Raw genomic sequence first — 25,341 nt, forward strand, 5'->3', positions numbered from 1 at the left:
AGAACCTCTCACAGTCTCCCAACACATTTAAAACTCTCTTGTGCTGCAAAACAGACTCTTTGTTCTCATGCGTTGATTCTCTTCGTTGATTTTCAAAACAGCAGTAAACACTCTAGATGTGTGTTCCTAAACGCAACCTGACAGCTCGCGCTGCTCTGGAATAAAACGCTTCACAATCAGAGCAGAATGAGATTACGACCGCCAAATATCTCCAGTATATCCTGTCTCACCTGCTGTGGTGGCAAATTTAGTGTGTGTGCGTGTGTGTGTGTGTATGCGCGTGTGTGTATAGTATGTATGTGTGTGTGTGTGTATGTCTGTATATGCATGTGTGTATGTGCGTATGCGTGTATCTGTGTGTGTGTGTGTATGCGTGTGCGTATGTGTGTGTATGCGTGTGTGTATGTGTATGTGTGCGTGTATCCGTGTGTGTGTGTGTGTGTGTGTGTGTATTCGTTGTTGGGTGATGTTCAGTCTCCTCTCCTCCCCTGATGCTGTGTGTATCTGTGTGTGCGTGTGTGTGTGTGTGTATCTGTGTCTATCTGGGTCAGGCATCTGGGGAGACGCCACGGCCAACGTGACGCAGGTAGCTGGCTATCACAGCTGGAACACGCGCACACGCACGCGCACACGCACACACACACTGAGAAACCCTGGAGCCAACAGGTAACATCTGACCTGCCACTACCCAAAGTGGGTAACGGGCACTGCCACCTGAACTCTGATTAGGTCCCCAGGGGGCAGAGTGATGTGTGTGTGCGTGCGTGTGTGCGCGTGTGTGCGTGTACGCATGTGCGTGTGAGAGAGTAAGAGAGAGTGGCCAGCTGAGCTCAACAAAGTATTAACGTCCAATCAGGGATGGCTATACTGTAGGTGTCACCTCGCTTATGTCCAATCAGGGCTGGCTATACTGTAGGTGTCACCTCGCTTATGTCCAATCAGGGCTGGCTATACTGTACAGTAGGTGTCACCTCACTTATGTCCAATCAGGGCTGGCTATTCTGTAGGTGTCACCTCACTTATGTCCAATCAGGGCTGGCTATACGGTAGGTGTCACCTCGCTTAGCGCCAGGGTCTCTTGCAAACTAAACAATAAACATAATTTTTTGCAACTAATCTATCATCGGTCCAAAAACCAACAGCTTTCATAGTATTTCTCAGTATGTGCGTGCATGACATTTGCTTCTTTTACAAGCAGCACCCGATACACAAATACCCGTTCTACCTACCGTAGGGATGTAACGGTAACCGGTTTAGTGATGAACCACGATAAAATGTGATTACATTTATTGTGACAAAATTATCACTAAAATTGTGTTTGATTACTGTGCTTTGAAAAACTCTAAATACTGTCCAGCATCAACCAAAACTACAGTCTCCCAGACGCATTCTTTTAATGTTTACACAAACAAAAAGTGCAGTGCTGCCAATTTTATTTTTTATTTTTGTGGTTTTCAATATAAACTTGGTGAAACGATTTCAGTGTGTGTATCAGTAGTTTATGAACATTTTCAGCACATTTTAACAGTACTGCGATAATATTGATAACCAGGATAATTTTCGCTCTAGTCGTGATGTGAAATTTTCATACCGTTACATCTCTAGTTCTACCCCACACGGCCTGTCACGGTAGCCCAGCTGGACTGTAGCGCACGCACACACTGGACCATAGAAACACATACTGGACCATAGAAACACACACTGGACCATAGAAACACACACTGGACCATAGAAACACACACTGGACCATAGAAACACACACTGGACCATAGAAACACACACTGGACCATAGAAACACACACTGGACCATAGAAACACACACTGGACCATAGAAACACATACTGGACCATAGAAACACACACTGGACCATAGAAACACACACTGGACTATAGAAACACACACTGGACCATAGAAACACATACTGGACCATAGAAACACACACTGGACCATAGAAACACAGAGCGTTAGCGAAGTGACACCCACAGCAAGCTTGGACATTAATACTTGGGTGAGTTACGCCTTTGTTTGGACAATTTTGCACTGTACTTTTCTGCTGCGCTTTCTTTCTCAATGTGACGTCCCAGACTCCAGTGTGTGCACCATCATGAGCCCTGATCCAGATCCATCTGAGGGCCATGGGGCCCCTCGCAGACGAGGCTGGGTCCAATAACAAGGGCCGCGGTGTCTATTCACTAACACCTACTCCAGACCATCCATCCCCCTAGAAAACAATGGCGGCCCTGCTTTCCCACGCTAGCCCTATTCACTGGACAAAGCTTGTGTTACAGACCTATTTTAAAAGTAGGCCACAACGTGGTGTGTATGTTATGTTTTTGTGAGAGAGAGTATCTGTGTGTGTGTGTGTGTGTGTGTGTGTGTGTGTGTTTGAGAGAGTGAGTGTGTGTGTGTTTGAGAGAGTGAGTGTGTGTGTGTGTGTGTGTGTGTTTGAGAGAGTGAGAGTGTGTGTGAATGGGGGCAGACAGTAGGGTAGGTTTACACCTGAGCAGGTGAGAGCCATCTGTGGCTGCCCTGAATCAATCAGGCTTGATGTTACAGCACCAGTAAAACACACACACCTACGCACCCACACAATCCTGCTAATACACACACCTACGCACCCACACAATCCTGCTAATACACACATATTCACCCACACAATCCTGCTAATACACACACCTATGCACCCACACAATCCTGCTAATAAACCTACGCACCCACACAATCCTGCTAATACACACACCTACGCACCCACACAATCCTGCTAATAAACCTACGCACCCACACAATCCTGCTAATACACACACCTACGCACCCACACAATCCTGCTAATAAACCTACGCACCCACACAATCCTGCTAATACACACACCTACGCACCCACACAATCCTACTAATACATACACCTACGCACCCACACAATCCTGCTAATACACACACCTACGCACCCACACAATCCTGCTAATACACACACCTACGCACCCACACAATCCTGCTAATACACACACCTACGCACCCACACAATCCTGCTAATACACACACCTACGCACCCACACAATCCTGCTAATACACACACCTACGCACCCACACAATCCTGCTCAGAAATACACACCTACAGTACGCACACACACAATCCTGCTCAGAAATACACACACACACAACCAGAATTTATTGGCTACCATTTGGGAATTGTATATTGATTCTGAGCTAATCATGAACATCAAACTACACTACAAAGTCATAGAAGTTGAGTAGCTACACCCTACTAGTGTTGCACGAGGGTGTCCTTCAAAATCAAGTGTTGCCACCCGCCAGCATATCTCTCCAGAATCCTGATAGGATGTCCCCCACACGGCTGGAGCAGCCATGACAGGAGACCGTCAGAGCCATCTCAGGGGCCGTGTCCACATAGCGCCTTTTTCTGGCATGAAAACGCCGCAGGTTGCTGTGGAGAGCTTCGTCCCAGCGCCCTGCTGCGCCTCGTCAACAAAACACGCTGCGTGTGGAGTACCATTCTGTTTCTATGACAATAAATATCTTAGCATCATCAACCAACACTTTTTATTAGCCATTTGTTATTATTCTTACTATCTTTGTTTATTATTTATTATCCTATTATCCTCCTATTCTACCATCTCACCATGAGCAACCGGCTTGCCCTGGTAGGCTACTTTCCATGAACGAGCTTGACGGTGAATCTGACAGCGATAGGCCTACCGTTAGAGCAAGGAGGATGTGGGTAGGCCTACATGACACCATCCATAGGAGACAACAGTAGGAGCGGCAGTGACAAGATCAACGCCTTTCTGAAAAGTTGAGATATCTTCAACTTTGAGCGCTCGGAGCGGCCGCTCATAAACAGCCGGAGCGCTCGGAAAAAGACGCTGGGTGCTGCGCTTTTCTCTAGGTGGCCGCCAACGCTCTCTCCTCATTGGAAACAATTGAAAAAGGGCGCAGGCGCTCAGAAAAAAGGCGCCGTGGACACGCCCCTCACATGTTTGGATCACATCTGTTTTTGGGCTGCGGTCTCTTGGTGTGCCAGCGTTGCTCTAAGGAGCCGCTCACCGCAGGGGGCACACGAGGTCCTGGGCATGGCCCGCCCGCTCTGCCCTTCCTCAGCCCTGCCCTGCCTCAGCCCTGCCTCAGCCCGTCTCTCATTCAGCCCGCCCCGACACACGCCAACACAAACCCGCCTGTTTCCTCTTGGCAGGGCAATGGGAGGTGTGTGTGTGTGTGTGTGTGTGTGTGTGTGTGTGTGTGTGTAAAGTTGTGAATATCTCAGATCTCTGTCCGTTTGGCTGTCATTCCGTGTCTCACCATGCCCATGGGGTTATGCTGACAAAATAGAACAGTGCAGTGATCCACATGTGCCCTTACCCACAAAGCACCAGGCTTCTAGTCCAAGCAAAGCAAAACTGGCCCTGAGGCTGGACAGTAGTCTTACTGGGGATGGACGAGGGAACAGAGCTGGACAGTAGTCTTACTGGGATGGACCACTGACCAGAGCTGGACAGTATGGCTGCACAATTAATCGTGAATTAATCAAAATCGCGATTATGACGTCCGCGATTAACTAATCGCAAAAGGCCGCAATTAATGTGATTAATAATTTTGCTTTGAATTGAGTGCTAGGACTACACGGACGAATCACAGGCGCTTAAGCTGTCTAACCAATCACATGCGTTCCCGCTGTGCGCAGCAATTTCAGTACCCGCAGCCGTGAGTAGTGAAAAAATTAGCGAAAACGAGGTCAGTTAGTAGCAAGAAAGGGATCAACGTCCGTGATTTGGGAGCATTTTGGTTATTAAATATTAATATTATATATTAAATATTAATCGCAATTAGCATTTTGAAGCAAATAATCGCAATTCTTTTGTCATAATCGTGCAGCCCTGGACAGTAGTCTAACTGTGATGGACCACTGACCAGTGCTGGACAGTAGTCTTACTGGGATGGACCACTGACCAGTGCTGGACAGTAGTCTAACTGTGATGGACCACTGACCAGTGCTGGACAGTAGTCTTACTGGGATGGACCGCTGACCAGAGCTGGACAGTAGTCTTACTGGGATGGACCGCTGACCAGAGCTGGACAGTAGTCTTACTGGGATGGACCGCTGACCAGAGCTGGACAGTAGTCTTACTGGGATGGACCGCTGACCAGAGCTGGCTGTCTGTCTGCTGGCATGTCCTGCATCTTTGCAGCCTGTATTTGATCAATTGGTCTTTGTCAGCCTTTAAGCCACTTTGTCTGTGTGTGTGTGTGTGTGTGTGTGTGTGTGTGTGTGTGTGTGCGCGTACGTGTCGTTTATCTATGTGCTTACCTACTGTGAAAAAAGTCTGAAATATGATATCAACTCACACAGAGGGGCACAAGTTTGTGTGTGTGTGTATGTGTGTGTGTGTGTGTGTGTGTGTGCCTACTGCACATGCATACTGTATGAACCAAGACCCATGAAATGCTCTGTGTAAACAACGTGCAGAACAGCTCATCACCATGGTCCTTTTTAACCACGCTTTCTCTCCACTCCTACCACTTCTTTTAAAATACTCCTGTAGAGTAAACTGTGACGCAGAGCCAAAACAGGAGACCTTTAGTCTTTTAGTGTTTGTCTTGTTTGTACAGTAGCCTATGAAATGGCTGAAAGCTGTGTAGACTAAATACACCGCTGACATATTGTTCCATATAGCGGAGCAGAAAGGCAACAGTGTAAAATAACACCACTATTTCCAAGAATGGCCGCCCTAGACAAATTTGTTTTCTGCCGGTGCCAGTTGACTGTTGGCCGACATTGAAAGCATCAAACTGTGAAACAGCGAGCCGTGTTGTGATGGAGAATTGAGACTGTGGTGGAGACTGCTAATTCAGTAAGACAAAAGCACATGCTGGTTCTGGGGCACGCTGGTCTCTGGACCTGCTCCTTCCCAGGTGAGACTGGGACATACGAGGGAGAGGGACAACACTGGGGACGAAATAGTCCTCTTACTGTATCAGAGAAAATGGACATGAGCTGAAGGAAATATGAAGGTATCCATTAGGGATACCACTGATACAAGTTGAGGTGCTCTTGTCTTTACTGCCCTAGTTAAAGGTAAACACAGGGTTAAAGGAATCAGAATAGTTAAAGGAGAACGCCGCTGTCATAGCACGTTTAGCTCAAACGTCGCTTTGTCCTCAATGAAACCGATCGTACACACCAAAATTTAACCGATCCGTGCAGTAGTAAGCTAGCTCCTTTTTCCTCTGTGCGCGCACCCCCTTTATAATGGCGGTCTATGGGCCTCTGCTAAAAACTATGATAAACATGCATTTTCAAGGCAGGAAGCGTCAGGAAGCCCCTTACTGGTCTCAGTAGAATGTTGTCTTGTGAAATGAATCGCCATCCCCATGTGCTGACGTGTTAGGCATGACTAGAAGGATGTGAGCAATCGTCTAGCTTTAACGCGGTGGAAGTTTACAGTGCGAAAGGTATGGTGTAGTGCGTTTGGTGAAATAGTTCTGGCTCAAATGGAGCTTTTGTTTCAATATTCGGTTTGAGAATGCGATATATTTCACGACAGCATACTGTAATGACACCGGTAAGATCACACCCTGCGCTTCCTGCCTTGAAAATGGTGTGTACGGATCGGTTTCATTGAGGACAAAGCGACATTTGAGCTTAACTTGCTATGACAGAGGAGTTCCCCTTTAAGTGCAAGTTGTACAACAGCATCTCAAACTATTAAAACGGTGTCTAGCTCACCTCAAAATGATCTATTATTAAAAACTATTATCATTATAACCATTAGCATCATTCTACTTCATGTGGAAAGTCCATTAATTTGCAATGTCTGAAAGTATTCTTATGATGTCTTCCCAGATATGGTTCCCAGACCTGCATGCGAGGCATAACCAATAGATGAGCAGCACAATCAATAAGCAAGATATTATCTATTATCTCTCTTTAAGCACATCATCAGTCAATTAATCAGTTCAATCAATTCAAGCAAGCCCTCTCCTGGCTGTGTATTTGTCTCCATGTGTCTGTATGTGCACGTGTGTGTGTGTGTGTGTGTGTGTGTGTGTATATACTGTATGTATGTGTGTGTGCGTGTGTGTTAGTCACACACACACTCTACGGTAAACAAAAACTGCCCTGCTTACACACACACAACTAACTGTTGTTACAGTTGTGACATGCATGTGAACACACACACACACACATGCATATACACACACACACACACACACACACACACACACACACACACACACACAATGAAATAACATAACGATGGCACGCAATTAACAGCTCTGACTGAGCATTCATGCCAGGTGACAATGAGAAACCTACTAGGCAGTGGAAAACGGTGCAGTTCTCCAGGTGTAGCCTGTGATGCACTTTTGCTAAATGTTTTAAAGATTGGTTGTGTTTCTTCCCTCACTTGCAAAAGACTGTTTGCACTTAGCAGTGAGCAACCAAATGAGTGTTTCCATTCTCTGCACTCAGAGCAGCTGGGGCTCGTGTTGCGCAATACAGACCCGCTGTTGCGCAACACCAAATGGGACCGTGGGAGAGACGTCTCTTCTGATCATTCAGTCAAAATGCTTCCTTGATGAAGAGCTTCATCTGATTACTAGTTACAAACGGGCTTGGGAAGATAAAGGGTGCAAGATGTATAGCCTAAATACATTTCCAATACTGTTTTGACCGGGCGAATCCATCTTACTTCTTCAAGAATCCATAACTCTATACTTTCCAAGGGGGGTAATGCTAACTGAAGCTAACATGGGTACTCCAAAGTGCCTTGAATTGTCTATATCCCTTTGCTACATTCCCAGTCAGTGAAAACAAGCTAAATGTTGAAAATCTTGGCACCCCTTTAAGCTAAACTTCATCAAACAGAGCCATTGCTAGTGAATTAGAAGCAATAGGCCTCGCTCACACACCATAGCAGTCAATACCCTCTTCCCTTCAGACTAATAGAGGTGCTTTTTCCAATTGAACTTCACATTGATGGTCGCTATGATGAAGAGCCATGAGCCCCCACACCAAAGACCCATACAAATCTGAGCTCTAACAATGTCACCTTTTATATTCATATCAAAGCAGTATTAGCATGATTGTTAAACAGTAGCTTTGAAGCTTCCACCCCCCCATATAAACACAAAAAGATCAACACGCCCTCTCGCATCCAAAACACAACCGTCTGACATGATTGGGCTGATCTCTCTGAAAGGCGCTTGCCTTGGCCAGGCCATGCCAAGTAGAGAGTGTGAGTTGAAACTATAAACTGTTTATTGCACTCCGTTTATTTAGCTCTATCGTTTCCTAATGATAAATTGACCCCCCAGGCAACTTCATCCTCTGCCTTGAATACACACTGTTGCCTAAATACCTAAAAAAAAAAAGAAGATAGTTTTGAGTGCCTCTTTAATAGGAAACTAATAAGTAGGGTAATTTCAACCATGTGACTAGCAGATTTGTTCTGATTGATCGAAATTTCAAATATGGTGTCATGGCGCTATTAAAGCAATTCTAATGTTGACATGTTAATGTTAATTCTGAGCTGGACATCTGATGATGACACACGAAAGAAGAAGAAGCAATTCTAATGTTGACATGTAGTCATTCATGGCTGCAGCATGTTTGAGCTATAGCTGTAACGTTAGAACTAACATTCCCTCCTGGGATTGGCTTTAGTGCTGCTGAAAGAGGAGCACATGGGAGCTGCGCTGGTAGAGGATGAGGTTCACTACTGTCCACCTCCCTCCCTCCCTCCCTCCCTCCCTCCATCCCTTCCCCCCCTCCCTCCCTCCCTCCCTCCCCATGAACAAGCACAGCATCACAAAGGACTCCAAACACACTGATATCACCCACACATCTGAACACCTTTACGATCATAAAAACTAACAAGCGCGCACGCACGCACGCACACACACACACACGATGGTTCAGCTTGGTGGTGGCAGGTGTGTCATTACTCAGGGAAGGTTGTCCAGAGGGTGATGTGATTATGGAACAGAGTCAATTCTCCACTGATGGCTGATTGAGAAGGTTAGGCACAAACAAGCTTTGCAGCACGCACGCGCACGCACGCACACACACTGTAGGAATAAGTAAAAGCACAGCTTCGAAATAGACGGTGACACAGGAGTGGATTTTCACTCCTGTCCCGTCCCAATCCCATGAAAAAGTAAAAAAAAAAAAATCCTCTCTCATCCAAATCCAGGAAAAATGACCAGAATGACTCCCATTGCTGTTTTTTCCCCTTTAATTGTTTAGTGTTGAGGGAGTTTTTAAGAAAAGCAATGCTTAGCCAAAAGGCTACTTTAATCTGTAGTCCCTGGCAAGATGTTACAATGGCTTTTGATTTGATGTTCTGGACCTTTTCTTAGATGACTTCATGATCCTCTGCAGTTTTTAATTCAGTCACCCCGTTTGGCCAGTAAGTTAAGACGGCATTTAGCAGTAGCCAACAGTTCACCTGTGGAAATGCTGTTTCACAGCAGGTGGTATTGTAGCGCTGTGTCATGGCTGGCTAACGAGTGGAGGAAGAGTGAGACTGGAATCCTCTTTGAAACTCAACTGAGTCCGGTTTTATTGTCAACCGCAGCGAACAGTAGAAGTAGTAGTAACGTCAGAACACACTGTAGAATAACTCATAACAGTCCCAAGCAACCCAAAGCTCCATGGCAGCAACGAGGAAGAGACAGGAGACATTAGAAAAATAAGTGTTTCTTTTTATATTAGGATTTTTATGTAAAAAAAACCAAAAAAAAACCCTGTTGTTAATTATGATACTCACTCCCGTTCCCACTCCCGATCGCGTTCCCACTCCCGATCGCGTTCCCAGTCCCGATCGCGTTCCCACTCCCGATCGCGTTCCCAGTCCCGATCGCGTTCCCACTCCCGATCGCGTTCCCACTCCCGATCGCGTTCCCACTCCCGATCACGTTCCCACTCCCGATCACGTTCCCGATCACGTTCCCACTCCCGATCACGTTCCCACTCCCGATCACGTTCCCACTCCCGATCACGTTCCCACTCCCGATCACGTGATGAGTAGTGAAATTGACTCCTGACTCACGGGGATCCTGAAAAAATGTCAGCCTCTACTCTACTTTACTCTACTCCTGAAATAACATCACACTGCATCAGTGTCCCAGGCTTCTATTCCACGTCATCATCAATAGATCATAGTTCATAGACCATGTTGAACGCTTTTCTAATTGAACATAATGATGTAATAAAATGTAATAAAAAATCATGTACCTGCGCGTTAGCGTGTGTGCGAGTGCTTGTTCTCCTGACACTATTATTGCCTTTTATCTTTTAATTTCTACAAAGGATGGGCCATCTCACTAAGGGCTGGACAGTAGCTTTCATAAGGCAGGGTGGAGTCTTTCTGCTCGGTGATATCACCACCACAAATACATGCCGAGAAAGAGAGAGGGAAAGAGAGAGCGAGAGAGACAGAGAGGGGGAAAGAGAGAGAGAGAGAGAGGGAGAGAGAGATGGGGAGAGAGAGAGGGAGAGAGAGGGGGGGAGAGAGGGGGGGAGAGAGAGAGAGAGATAGAGGGAGAGAGGGAGAGAGAGAGAGAGAGAGGGAGAGAGAGAAATGAGATAATGGGACGAACACACAGACCTATTGCATGTCTCATGGTGAAAGCGGAACGTGGCTTGTCAAGAGTAAACAGACAATGAGGTCATGTTTACTAGACTTTGCTTTTTTTCTATTTTTAGTCAGCGCCGTCTTCTCAGCCTAGCAGCTACGTCAACAGCCCATCTGCTGCAGCCGGAGCCAGGCTTGGTTTAACTCAGGGTAAGCAGACAGCAGAGCCAGGCTTGGTTTAACTCGGGGTTAGCAGACAGCAGAGCCAGGCTTGGTTTAACTTGGGGTTAGCAGAGAGCAGCTAGCCTAGCGGGAACAGAGAGCTGACCTGGCGCACATTCGTTCCATAGGATGGAGGGAGGAGACACAGACAGACCTGCCCAAACCTACTTTCAACCAGTTTTCCCTCCACTCCCACCCTCTTACCTCTCTCCTGCGCTGTATTGCTAAATAGTGCTTGGTTGATTACATTAACATAATGTTTAACGATGAGGGAAACACACACAAACAGACATTATTAGCACTGCGTAGGACTGCAGAGTCGGTGGTGGTTACAAACCCAGTCTATTCTGGGGAGTGTTTGGAGCATCCAGTAAAAATGTGAGACTGTGGAAACATGTGAGACTGTGTGGTGTTAATTAGCGTGTGTGTGTGTGGGTGTGTGTGTTGGGGGTGAGGGAGGGCTGTACAAAAACCTTTATTTTTTATTTTTTTCATCAGTCTGGTCATGGTCACAATACGCACACACGAGACAATTTTAGAAATGTTTTTACAAATTTAGAATTGTAGAAAGGACAGAAGCAAACTATTTTGTTTCCATAACAACATGCACTGCAGTTGATCTATTTTAAACTTGAGGCACCCACAGAACACTGCACAAAATCAGGCCCTAAGCATCTGATTGGCTGATACAGGGGCCCTAAGTACACCTGATTGGCTGATACAGGGCCCCTAAGCATAGCTGACTGGCTGATACAGGGGCTTGTAGATGAAAGGAGGCCAGTTGAGCCACCTACACACCATGGTTTCAGGACGCGGGGAGCTGTTCTGTCGTGTCTGTTTGAGGCATGCGCTCAGGGAGAGAGTGCAGAAGCCAGAGAGAGTTTTGCCTTGTGCCTCGGGATTGAAGATACAGTATATTGATAATTTGCAAACAGGTACGGTAGCTGCTGGCCCGACGGCCACTTAAACCCCACTGCCACCCTTGACATGTGCACTGAGCTGAGGAACCTGGTGGAACACCTGGTGTTGGAACAGAGAGGGGAGCTGCGTGATGCCAAGACTGAGCTGCAGCTCCAGAGGAGCAGGCGTGGAGGAGCTGGAGAATGAGAACGCAGAGAAACTGACAGACTGACGTCAGTGGGGGGGGGGGGGGGGGGGGAAGTGATCATCGACGGGGAGGTGGAGCTGGAGGAGCAGGAAGAGGAGGTGGCTGGGGAACTGAGTGTCGAGGAGGAGGAGGTGGAAGAGGAGGTGGCTGGGGAACTGAGTGTCGAGGAGGAGGAGGAGGAGGAAGAGGAGGTGGCTGGGGAACTGAGTGTCGAGGAGGAGGAGGAGGAAGAGGAGGTGGCTGGGGAACTGAGTGTCGAGGAGGAGGAGGAGGAAGAGGAGGAGGAGGAGGTGGCTGGGGAACTGAGTGTCGAGGAGGAGGAGGAGGAAGAGGAGGAGGAGGAGGTGGCTGGGGAACTGAGTGTCGAGGAGGAGGAAGAGGAGGTGGCAGGGGAACTGAGTGTCGAGGAGGAGGAGGAGGAGGAGGTGGCTGGGGAACTGAGTGTCGAGCCGGAGGAGGAGTAGGAAGAGGAGGTGCCTGGGGAACTGAGTGTCGAGTCCAAACTGCGGACAGGCTCCTCCACAGGACGTTAACAAGGTGGTGCTGAGTGGCTGGTCAGGAGAGGGTTGAGGGTGACCCTTTAGGGGGTGAGAGATTTTTGCAATTAAGAAACCCATTTATACTGTACGTTTAAATGTGTTCATGAGAATACAGAGAATGGGAGGGAAGATTCAAACCGTGTGGTGTTTGAATGGCAAAACAGTTTGAAGGATTCAGTCTCTCTATTCGTACAGTATAATAAAAACATGAACACACAGCTATCGCTTGCCTGAGCTTTGATTCCTGAAACATCCCATCCCCTGAAGAGAGAACCCAACACCATGCACTTCCCTACACAGCCTGACCTCTCACCTTTCATGGAATGGTCCCCTTAAATAGATACAGCCACATATTACAGCAGGTCACAATACAACAATGACCATGTGCCTAACTTCAGGGTTAGGGTTCAAATTCAGGATGTTAAGTGGGGTCAGGGTTAATGTCAGGATGTTAATTAGTTGGGACTTTTAAAGCCTCTCTAAATGTTGTATTCAAACTTGAGGCAACTGAAATAACATGTAATTATATTAAATACACTTCAACATTTACCCTAGACCGAACCATTCTAACAGACTGGGGAGGATGTTCAAGTACTGCACCATACTGAGCACTAGCAGTTTTGCAGATAGAGATGGTGATGATGTGGCTGATGTCCCAACGTGAACTGAACCAGTCATGTGATCATGGAACTGAGCAGACCTGTTTGGTGATGGACAAGCATTCAGGTTGTGAAAGTGAGCAGTAAAGGAACATCACCCTCCCTTTCCTCTCAAGAGAAGGAAACATGAGACAAGAGGACGAGACGGGCGTTGAGGGTATTGGGTCGCAGCCCTGGGCAGATCTAGAGGAGTGGTGAGAGGAGGAGGCCATGAGGGTATTGGAACAGATCCCTGAGAACGACACCGGTAGCCATGTTTAACCACAGGGGGCCAATTCATTATTTTTTTTAATGTGATAAATCAAGAAAAATGAAAAGGTTGTTGAAAATAATACATATACAAGTTCATACAGCATGATATCTCCTAAAATAAACTGGAGAAAGACATTATGCAGCTCACACTCTGGTCTGGGTCCATCATGTCTAACAACAATAGTTGATTGACATTACCAAGTGAGCACTCAGGGCATCAGGGCCAGCTCTGTGAGGTTAGCGGAGTGCTGTCAAAATCACATCAGCTATGGAGGGAAAAAAAACACAACGACCCAAAGTGTAAATCCTTCAACTCTGATTAGTTTTGGCACAACTCGTGTTTTAATCTGGCTAAATAAAATCAACATTGACAAAGTTCCCTACATTTCCTTTCACACCACTGGTGGTAGTTGACCAGATAAGCCCCCCACAGCGTTATTGGGGAGTGTGTGTTAGAGAGTGTGTGTAAGCCAGGAGAACATATGGGTAGAGGTGTGTGTTATCAGCACCACCTACAGAGAGCAATCTGCCACAATTCTGGCAACACTTACCCCAAACATAACGGGCGCATGAGAAGACATGCAGTACATCGAGTGTCTAACGCTTTTTTTAATACTGCCATGCACCACACTCAGAACAGCCTCGATTCATCAGGGCGTGGACTCAACATGGTGTTAAAGCATTCCACAGGGATGCTGGCCCATGCTTACTCCAATCCCTCTAACAGCTGTGTTCAGTTGGCTGGTAGTGAGTCTCTCGAAATAGCTCATCCCATTCTCATCCCGCAGATGTTCGATGGGATTGAGAGCTGGCGATTGGGCAAGCCATGTTTATCAAGGGGACCCATATGTGGCATGGAAACACACCCCACACCCTCACACCCCCATCAGTGTGCAGTGTTGGCATGGAAACACACCCCACACCCTCACACCCCCCCAGCGTGCAGTGTTGGCATGGAAACACACCCCACACCCTCACCAGCTTGCAGTGTTGGCATGGAAACACACCCCACACCCTCACCAGTTTGTGTTGGCATGGAAACACACCCCACACCCTCACCAGCTTGTGTTGGCATGGAAACACACCCCACACCCTCACCAGCTTGTGTTGGCGTGCTGCATGATGATGCACGGACCCAGCAGGGGTCACTCATGTTTTGTACACACACTATAGACTCTGTTTACACAATGAAAGTGAGCGGTGTTAACCGGGGTCTGAGTCTAATAATTTACAAAATGTAAAACTATTTTTCAGGAAAAGTAGGTTTCATCCCATCTAAAGAAGCAGAATGTCCTGTTGATAGCAACTATACAGAGCAGGGAGGCCTAACCAGAGAAGACTCACACACAAACGCCTTTCAGCTTTCCTCTTTTCCTCTCTCACAAGGAGATTAAACGCTAACTGTTTTCAGAAGCAAGTCTACAGACTAGATGGGAGGTATTGGAAGCGCTGTGCTGGATTAGCTTCAATCCTCAGCGTGCCGCTCACAAGAACCACCTACAAGGGGAAATCAGTTTAGCCACAGTGCCATCACACAAAAAGCTTTGCCAATATCCTCGGTTTGAGAGCGCTGGAGAATTGAATCCCAGGTTTTAGAGCTGGCTGTGATGAGATGAGCTTGACAGGGGTCTTTCAGGAACAGACTGCACACGCCGTCCTGCTGAGTGCTGCGTTCTGCTGGGTCTAGCCTAGCGGTGTTTGGCCTAGGAGTGAGAGGCGAGGGCTGCACTAGCGTGTCCTTGCCCACCCTTCGTTTCTGCTCGGCTGCCCAGCGGAAGCTGGTGAGGGATGACCGACCAGGCGAGATGTGGATGTGTCATGAGGGGGGGTGGTGGTTCTGGAGTGCACACGCACATGGTGTCACGTTCCCCCAATAGTGTGTCGTCGTCCCCCCCCCCCACCCCAGTGCTCAAAAAAATGTTTGATGCCCCCCCCCCCCCCCATTTGCACTATAGGCTACCCTCTCTGATAGTGAACACTAACAGTCCCTTGTTACAATTAAAAATAAAATAAATTATAATTTTATACAGGCATACAGTAAACAATGTGCAGGCTTACACAAACGCAAATACAAAACTCCAACGCACACACACACACAATACACACACAATACCCACACCCAGTAGTCCTCTGCTTCCTTCTCCCCCCTCTCTCCCTGGCCTTCAGGCCCTAGCCTCATCATCCTCCCCTCTCTGCTTCCTTCTTCTCCTCCTCTCTCCCTGGCCTCATCATCCTCCCCTCTCTGCTTCATTCTTCTCCTCCTCTCTCCCTGACCTCCCCTCCTCCCCTCTCTGCTTCCTTCTTCTCCTCCTCTCTCCCTGACCTCCATCATCCTCCCCTCTCTGCTTCCTTCTTCTCCTCCTCTCTCCCTGACCACCATCATCCTCCCCTCTCTGCTTCCTTCTTCTCCTCCTCTCTCCCTGACCTCCATAATCCTCCCCTCTCTGCTTCCTTCTTCTCCTCCTCTCCCTGACCTCCATCATCCTCCACTCTCTGCTTCCTTCTTCTCCTCCTCTCTCCCTGACCTCCCCTCCTCCCCTCTCTGCTTCCTTCTTCTCCTCCTCTTTCCCTGACCTCCCCTCCTCCCCTCTCTGCTTCCTTCTTCTCCTCCTCTTTCCCTGACCTCCATCATCCTCCCCTCTCTACTCACGCCTTCTTTCCTCTCCAGTTCAACCTGCTGTTTCTTTCTGCTGAGTCTGCGCTCCCTGCTTGACGTGTCTCAGATGGGGGCTGCTCAGGCCGTTTGCTGCGTGTGCTGCTCTCAACGGTACACACTGAGAGCAGGCATTTGCCCCAACAGTTTACTGGTCCAGGGGAAGCAATGGGCTAGCCTACCTGACTGCTCTCAACATCATTCTTCTTTCTGTTCCTCTTCAAATATTGTCAGATGTCCATTTGGAAAATGTAGGCTTTATGCTTTAGGATCCGCCTGTTGTCATCAGCGAATGATAAGACCAAATAGGCCAGAGATGGACAGGAGCTGTTGGTACTTCTTATTGGAACGTTATCTAGCTCTACGCTGTATGAGTCCACTTATTGATTACAAACATTATTTTAAACTGCCATGTACCATATAGTAGTAGGCTATGTAAAAAACTGGTTAAACACTAGCTTAAATTATTTTGTAATAAGCTCACTGAAGAAAACATCTCTTCATGCGCAGTCTTTTGAGTTGACCACAGAAAGCAGCCTGCACGGAGCCGCGGTCCAACACGTGTGCTGCTCTCAACAGGACACGTGTCCGTGCAAGGAGGCATGGGACCAGTGGTTAGGGCATGGGACCAGTGGTTAGGGCATGGGACCAGTGGTTAGGGCATGGGACCAGTGGTTAGGACATGGGACCAGTGGTTAGGGCATGGGACCAGTGGTTAGGACATGGGACCAGTGGTTAGGTCATGGGACCAGTGGTTAGGACATGGGACCAGTGGTTAGGGCATGGGACCAGTGGTTAGGGCATGGGACCAGTGGTTAGGACATGGGACCAGTGGCCATTTGAAAAGGTGGGAACTCATGGGTGTCTGGGCCAGGGCTGACCCCTCTGGTCCACTCAGCCAGGGCTGACCCGCTGGTCCACTCAGCCAGGACTGACCCGCTGGTCCACTCAGCCAGGGCTGACCCCTCTGGTCCACTCAGCCAGGACTGACCCGCTGGTCCACTCAGCCAGGGCTGACCCCGCTGGTCCACTCAGCCAGGGCTGACCCGCTGGTCCACTCAGCCAGGGCTGACCCCTCTGGTCCACTCAGCCAGGGCTGACCCGCTGGTCCACTCAGCCAGGGCTGACCCCTCTGGTCCACTCAGCCAGGGCTGACCCGCTGGTCCACTCAGCCAGGGAGGAGCCCCAGAGTGACAGGGGAGATGGAAGAGCAGCAGACGCATTTCAGCTGCTCAAGTCATTATTAATATTCATAAAGGCCCACCAGTATCCAGAGGCCTACTTAGACAGCAACGTACGCACATGCACGCACACGCACAGTCAGTACTGGTAACATAATAATAATAATAAATCCATTGGTAAGCATGGTATTTTTAAGGCTCAGACAAACATAAGTGGATAAAAACACAATTTTTTTGGTTCACATTTAAATTCTATAGAAAAATATTGGTCCCTTAAATTGTTATAGACGCATCATGGCATGTAAAAATTTGTGCTTACACAGTCCACTTTATCATCAGTGCTTAGTCTACACACTTTATCATCAGTGTTTAGTCTACACACTTTATCATCAGTGCTTACCCTATACATGTGTGTTACATAGACAGCCAACCACTTTTCACAAGAAATACAGTAGGGGACGTACCTTGAGAAAGGGGCGAGACCCAAGTTATTATTCCTCTGTTTTCAAGTTCACTCAGAGCTTTCTGAAATAGAAGGGGAGAGAGAAAGACATCAATAAATATATATTGACAAGTGTGCAGTAAAAAAAAGTGAGATAAAATATTTTATTCATTATGCAAACTTTACAAACATTTGAAAAAAATGCTGAAAACATAGATGGCCCATACTGTAGACAGACGACAGACAATACCACGACCGCGACCATAACCACAACATCTGTTTAAGCAACAACCTCTGCAAGTGGAAGAACCTATTAAGGATGCATTCCCCTGAGTCGCCCGCTGGAATAAAAATCTTAGATTCCTAGTTTTCAACGGCTCTATACAGTTTTGGCAATCTCATTATCGGCCAACATGTCAGAGTATTGACTAAACCAACCTTTAATAATTTTACTAGAGAACAGAAAAGACAAAGTATCCCCGGGTATCGTATTACTGTAGGTTCTGTTTCTGCGGTGGACGGCAGAACCTACAAATAAGACCATCAGCACAACAGCCACGTAGTTAGACACAGCTCACCAACCAATCATCATTAGTGCTCCACCCAAAGGGCATCTTTCACTTTGTGTTCTGGGAGCTCAGCTGTCATTAACTGTAGTGGTGCTAACGTTACTGAAGTGCTGTGGTTTGGTGAATTTTTCTTGATAAAAAGATGGCTTTCTAATAACATACTGGGGGGATTTTTTTCTTGCTGGCAGCAATGCACCACTGTGCTTTGGTAATGTGAACTAGAGCGTTGCTCTTTCATGCCAGTACAGCTTTCTGAATTGAGCTTTGAGTGATTGAGAGAGAGAGAGAAGAGAGAGAGAGGGAGAGATCATTGATCGAAACTAAAGCCTGTGCATGTTCTTTCCAAGCTTCCAAGATGGCGCCATGCTCGTACTAGCCAGCTGCAGTAGTGTCACCTTGCATGTGTTTGCACAATCTGGGCATGCTAAGGAACCTTGCAGTTATACACTTGTTTATTTGCATTCTTGTATATTTGGATTACTGTATATTTTTTATCTATTGTAAATTTGTATCTAGTCTTGATTATGTTACTTTGTTGTCTTTTGATGCTGTAAGATTGCAATTTCCCCCCAGCAACCAATGAAGTACATACTACTACTACACCACCACCACCACTACTACCACCACTACTACCCCTACTACAACTTCTACTTCTACTACGCAGGTGCTCATCCAGGCCCTGCTCCTCATCTCATCCTCAGCTCATCTCCCGCCTGGACTACTGCAACTCCCTCCTTGCTGGGGCCCCGGCGTCAACCATTAAGCCCCTGGAACTTGTTCAGAAAGCTGCTGCTCGCCTGGTCAACCACCCCAAGTTCTCCCACACAACTTCCCTTCTCCGTTCTCTACACTGGCTCCCTGTAGCGGCTCACATCCAGTTTAAAACTCTGGTACTAGCCTACAGGGCAATGAAAGGAACAGCTCCCTCCTACCTCCAGGCCATGGTCAAACCCCTACACCCCCTCCCGACCACTACGCTCTGCTACCTCGGGGCGAATGGTTGCCCCGTCACTCCGAGGCCCCTGCGGTTGATTGACACGGTCACGGCTCTTCTCTGTCCTGGCCCCGCAGTGGTGGAACGAACTGCCCACTAGTTGTCACGATCTCTAAGCCGAACAAGCCACCTCATCTCTCTGTTATGTATCCCCTTCAAGATCCTCGAGCGTGTCATCTACGCCCGCGTCGAACCAATTATCGACCTGCTGCTCCCACAGGAGCAGGCTGGGTTCCGACGTGGGAGATCGACCTTAGATCAAGTCACTTTGATGACTCAAGACATCGAGGACAGCTTTTCGGCCAAAAAGAAGGCTGGAGCCGTCTTTATAGACCTGACGGCTGCCTACGACACCGTATGGCACCGCGGCCTCACCTGCAAGCTGCTCCGCCTGCTGCCGGGCAGGCACATGGTCAGCATGATCATGGAGCTCGTCCGAAACCGCAGCTTCACCCTCACCACCGGTAGCGGACAGCAAAGCAGGTTGTGACGTCTTAAGAATGGCGACCCCCAGGGATCTGTCCTGGCCCCCCTCCTTTATAACATCTACACCTATGACCTGCCAAATACAGGACATGCAGACGCTAGCGGCATACCTCCGGAAATGGAGACTGAAGCTCAGCGAGGCAAAGACGGTGTCGGGGGCCTTCCACCTTAACAACAAGGAAGCCAAACGTGAGCTCTGATTGCCCATCGATGGAACACTCCTGCCATGCAGCCCCGAACCAACCTATCTCGGCGTGACATTGGACAGGTCGCTCACATTCCGCCGACACCTCAAGTCACTGCACAAGAAGTTAACTCATGTGGCGTTGATGAGGTGACTGGTCCGATCAGGCTGGGGCGACCTTGTAGCCCTGGTCTACTCCACCAGTGAATATTGCGCACCGGTCTGGTGTCACAGCACTCACACCCGCCTCATTGATCCGCCTAATAATAATAATAATAATAATAAATGGTGCTATATAAATAAAATGACATTGACTACTATGTCCAGGGACTATGTGAGAGAACTGTTGTGACAGAACTACTAAGCACCACAAGTTATTCATTGGAAAGCAGTGTCAAAGGTGGTCTTACATCTGCGAGCACTGAGCAGTCATGACACTTCCCATATGGTCATTCAAGACAGGTACAGTAAGGTAGGCAAGCCAAAATACAACTGAGACACTTGCCGTGTTACCAACTTGACATAACAGAGTGAAGAAAAATGAACAGGAAAACAAAACAATACTGAACACTGCACTTACACTCAGCATGCGCACACTCAGCATGCGCACTGATCACAAACACATCCTGTCTTATTAAAACACACATGAAACTGGCCGCACCTCTGAAAAGACTAGGTTTTGAAACAGCTGCAAAAGCAAACACAATTCCACATTTCAAACATCAATTCTTCACTAGAATTGTGGAAATAGGACTCTTCAACATTCTGTAGCCAGGTACTGTAGGTCTCAAAACGTCATGCACACCAGAGTGGGAAGATGAGGTGTTTGTTAGCATGCTGCTAATGTGACGCCCGGCTTGTTTCCACTCCAGTGGAGGTGGAAAGGCTCTGTTGAAAACGAGATGTTGAAAACACCTGAGAACTCATTCACTCACACACTCCGATGGTGTGAAACGGTGAGGGCCATTACAGCTGAGGGGTTTAAAACAGAACAGCTACATGGCAAGGGTGTGCTTCAATCTCTCTCTCATACAGAAGCAGCCTTTCCCTTCCTCACACACACACCCCCCAACACAGACAAACCTTCTCTCATTGAATTGAATTGCTTTCTAAGAGGAGTTATGTTTCTGTAAACTGCACTGTAACTTTTATTCCTGTATTCTATTTGTCCTGCTTTTTGTTTTAAATGTCTATAATGTCTTGCATTTTGTTTTAATGTGTTTAATTCTCATGTTAAGAGAATAATAATAGAGTACAATATAAACAATAAACTTGTGCAATATAATATATAAATAGAACACACATAAACATTGAATATTGAATATCATTCAGTCTGGTTCCACTCTCTCAATACCTGCACCCCTACTTATAGATTGCCTATCAAATCAGCTAATGCTGTAATTCTACCTTGTCCAACCAGTAATATGATTGTGAGGGGATGATAAACTCACCGCTACTCTCTCCTGGTGGTGAGGAGAGAGGGGGTGTTGTAAACAAAATGGGGTTGGTATTCATTGTGTGCCGAGCAAATTCTTGAAACAAACAAGCATGCAGCACAGCAATATGATCTGATTTAGCATGGCAGCCATACTGGGGAAAGGTTTGTGTTTGTGTGTGTGAGTGTGTTTCTTTGTTTGTTTGTTGGAATGTGTGTTTCCGCAAACGAGAGATGAATCCTAACTCCTCCTCCACTGGAGGCCTTGCCAAGGTCATGGGTTTTAAACTGAGGTGAGATGATGTGAGTGCAGACCACCACCCCCCAACCCTGCCCCTAACCCAGGATACTGACCCCTACCACCACCCCACAACCCTGCCCCTAACCTAGGACACTGACCCCTACCATCACCCCCATCACTGCCCCTACATACCCATCACTGCCCCTAACCCAGGATACTGACCCTCACCCCTCTGCTCTGGTGACCATACTTTCATTACAACCTCTTTTACTTTAATACGATTTAGTAATAATAGATGAATAATAATAACAATCTTCATCTTTTAACATGCGCTACCAAATGCTCTTTTTCATTTTTGGTTTGTATGTGTCTGATCTGCATGGACAGTTGAGACCAGTTGAAACAACAGGCAGAGACATTTGTCAGAGCTTCAGACAGGGAGGTTTAAAACAGGCCAATCCAGTCCGGTTGTTTACTGTAGATATATGCTACTCCTTAAAACTGCTGACTGCTCACTTCTTGTTTCTCAAATCAAAGGAGACGCATTTTCACTCAATTGCTGTTTGGAAGGAGCATGTGAAAACATAACGACATGGTATGCTGCCATTTGTATACGGTTTATGGTATCAATGCTGGCTTCTTTCAGTTTTATATTGAAAGTCAGATCAAAAAGGTGTGCTGCTGATCTACTTTCATGAGCACGTTTATACCGCTGACTGACTGACCCACTGGGTGTCTGATCCTCAACAGCTCCTCAGATGGCCAGATCTTGTTTGGGGCTTGTTCTTTGATGCTGAGCGTGCGTGAGACAGCAGCACCATTCGCTCCGGTAGGAAAACGGATGATTCACTCAATCGTGACTCACTAAAAAGATTTTTTCAAAAAAGAAATGAATTGTTTGCAAATTGCCCATCAAGCATGTCACTCCCCAAGACATAAGCCCACATCTGCACCAAATAGACTTTCTGCAAATGTAAACTGAACAGCCTTCTTCCAATCTCAAACTTGCAAGGGTGATAGGAGCTTCTATTTTGGTTACAGACGAATGACAACATTGTTTTTGCAGTGGCTGATGTTCCAGTCGGCCTTTCCAAAGCAAACAGGGCTTTGATACGAGGTCCACCTGCCTGCTGGGGTTACCAGGACTACAAGAATGACCAAGAATGACGTCTTCGACCGAAAACAGATGGAAAGAGAGAGTAGGGGGTGATGGGGGTGGCAGAGGGAGAGGCAGGAATGGGTACTTGTGTGTGGGTATGTGTTTGTATGAGTGTATGGTATGGTGAGTGAGTGAGTGAATTCTCTGGATGTATACATAACATGCAAATTAATTCCAATAAAATCCTATTGAGCTCTAGCACTGTGAGTCATATACATACAAATCACACAGAGCATTCAAGGCCAAAAACAACACAAGGATATCACTCTATACAGTACGACAATAACACTATCCTCATACCCATGTTAAACATGTCACCAACATGCATGCACAGAATCATTCTGTGAAAAACGTACTCTGACTTTTGAGACCCCTACAGAGAGAATTAAAGCCTAGATTCTCACCAGTGTTCACGCTTATTCACCAGCATATTTCTTACACATGAAGAACAGTCTCTAGCACCGTCCTGAATGAACGATGGCTGCCCTGTGTCTTGAAAAGCATCTTTGTGTGAAGATTAATTCATCTGAGACATTACCTGTAGGCGGGGGGAAAAAAGAAAGCTCATTTCAGTAAGGATCAGCATTATGGTGAGGAATGGCCTTCTGTTTCCCATCTGTCAGACTGGACCAACTGTCAGTGAAGCTCTGAACACAGCATTGGCTGGGACATGCACACGCACACGCACACGCACACACACACCCAAGGTGTCCGTCTGTCCACCTGTGTGTGTCCGTGGACGTCCGTCTGTCTGCCAAAGTCCGTCTTACTGGTTGTGGTGTCCCAGCATGGCTGGTCCTTGGCCCAGCAGGTCCCACTGACGCACACTGTGTCGACCAGCCTAGTGTGAGGCTTCGCTTCTGCCAACTCGGCAATAAAGGCTCCTTACAGGTGAATGGAGGTGAATGAGGAGACCGGGCAGAAAGGCTGTGTCCCTGCCAACCAGGGCCGTCAGCAGAGTGACCATCCCCCCACGGACAGAGACACCTCCCACTGTGTCCCTGCCAACCAGGGCAGTCAGCAGAGTGACCATCACACGCGCACGGACAGAGACGCCTCCCAGGCGAACCCCACGTCACAGCTCATGAGATTCTACGCGGCCGCTAGCGTGGCGGAGTACGTGTCATCGCTGTGGCCGTGGGAACCAGGCTTACCGGAGGGGCCGATCCACAGTCCGTGTGAGAGAGAGTAGCACAGAGCAGGAGAGACCCACAGAGAGGAGACGGGAAAAGAAAGAGTGTGTGCACGTGTGTGTGAGACAGAGAGAAAGAGAGAGAGAGAAGCGATTTCAGCCAGCTGACCACCTTAAGGGACGCGGGGGGGTGTGACGCTACACCTCGTTTATCCTGAGAGTGTAATACGGAGAGACAGCCGTTCGCCCCTCAACACGGCGGCAGCTTAACACCATCACCTGAACACTACCAGGCGCACGGCCCGAGCCAGAACTGTCTCTCCACTTAGGCGGAGCGTGCAGCATGTCCCCGGGAGAGAACAGAGACGTCTCTAACCTCCTCCTCCAGATGACAGGTATCTCCTCCTAGCACAGTGGGGAGAGAGAGGAGATCTCGAAGTGGAAGGAGAGGAGGGTGAAGGAGGGGAGGGTGAAGGAGAGGAGGGTAGAGGAGAGGAGGGTGGAGGAGGGGAGGAGAGGAGGGTGGAGAGGAGGGTGGATGAGGGGAGGAGAGGAGGAGAGGAGGATGGAGGAGGGGAGCAGAGGAGGGGAGGAGAGGAGGGTGGAGGAGAGGAGGAGAGGAGGGTGGAGGAGGGGAGGAGAGGAGGGGAGGAGAGGAGGGTGAAGGAGACGAGGGGAGGAGAGGAGGGGAGGAGGGTGGAAGCGAGGAGGAGAGGAGGGGGGAGGAGAGGAGGGTGGCGAATGTCGCTGACACCTCTCTCTCAGGCCCTTAAGGGACAAAATACCGTAGAGTAGACACAAGATGTCTACAGCAGGGCAAGAGGAGAGAGAGGGAAGAGGACTGAAAAAAGCTGTCATCAACAATCAATGTGTATTTTGACTGCCATTAGGTGCTAAATTAGTCACCACATGTGGCAATGTGACAATATGCCAGTAGGAATTTGGGGTTGCTGATTAGGTGGCCATGATACAGACTTGATACAAAGCAAAGTGCATACTCTTCGTTTTACTGCTATTAACTACACAGGCTTATACAGTAGCTGGAAGATAGCAAGCTAGTTCACTAGCCGTCATAACACATGCTCTATTACTGCTGATTCCCTAGTCGTGATACACACCGAGCACTAAGCAACGAAGGAAAGGTTCACATCAACCAAGATAAAAACGCTAAAATAAAAGACTGAAGTCCCAAAAAGGGAGCCTTTGAGCACCATGGAGCAGAATGAATCGGCTCTAATCAACAGACTACCGTGGGTTTGGATTTCCACAGGGGTGAGGAAGACACGAGACCCCCTACTATTTGTTCTCTGCAAAAATAGAAAAGGGATACTGGAATTGTGTCCTAATCTATCCTGGGAAGATACATCAAAAAGTTTCCAACGCGTTAGAAAGTCGGGCGCTCTGTATGACGCAACTAGGCTGTAAAACACAGTGAAGTTTTATGATCCTCGTGTCCCATATTTTCATACCTCCCCATAAAACTGATCCTCTGTG

At 47.7% G+C, this 25,341-nt stretch overlaps 1 protein-coding gene across 1 annotated transcript in view; it reads right to left on the reverse strand.

Annotated features, from left to right (window-relative positions):
* Positions 1 to 25,341, reverse strand: part of adarb1b (adenosine deaminase RNA specific B1b) — a 148,557-nt gene that overhangs the window by 57,609 nt on the left and 65,607 nt on the right. Inside the window, exon 2 of the mRNA XM_084451624.1 lies at positions 17,670 to 17,730. The gene's annotated coding sequence lies outside the window, so the exon portion shown is untranslated. The remainder of the gene's footprint in view (positions 1 to 17,669; positions 17,731 to 25,341) is intronic.

Source organism: Borostomias antarcticus (assembly GCF_949987555.1).
Source record: "Borostomias antarcticus genome assembly, chromosome: 2".
Classification (NCBI taxonomy): domain Eukaryota; kingdom Metazoa; phylum Chordata; class Actinopteri; order Stomiiformes; family Stomiidae; genus Borostomias; species Borostomias antarcticus.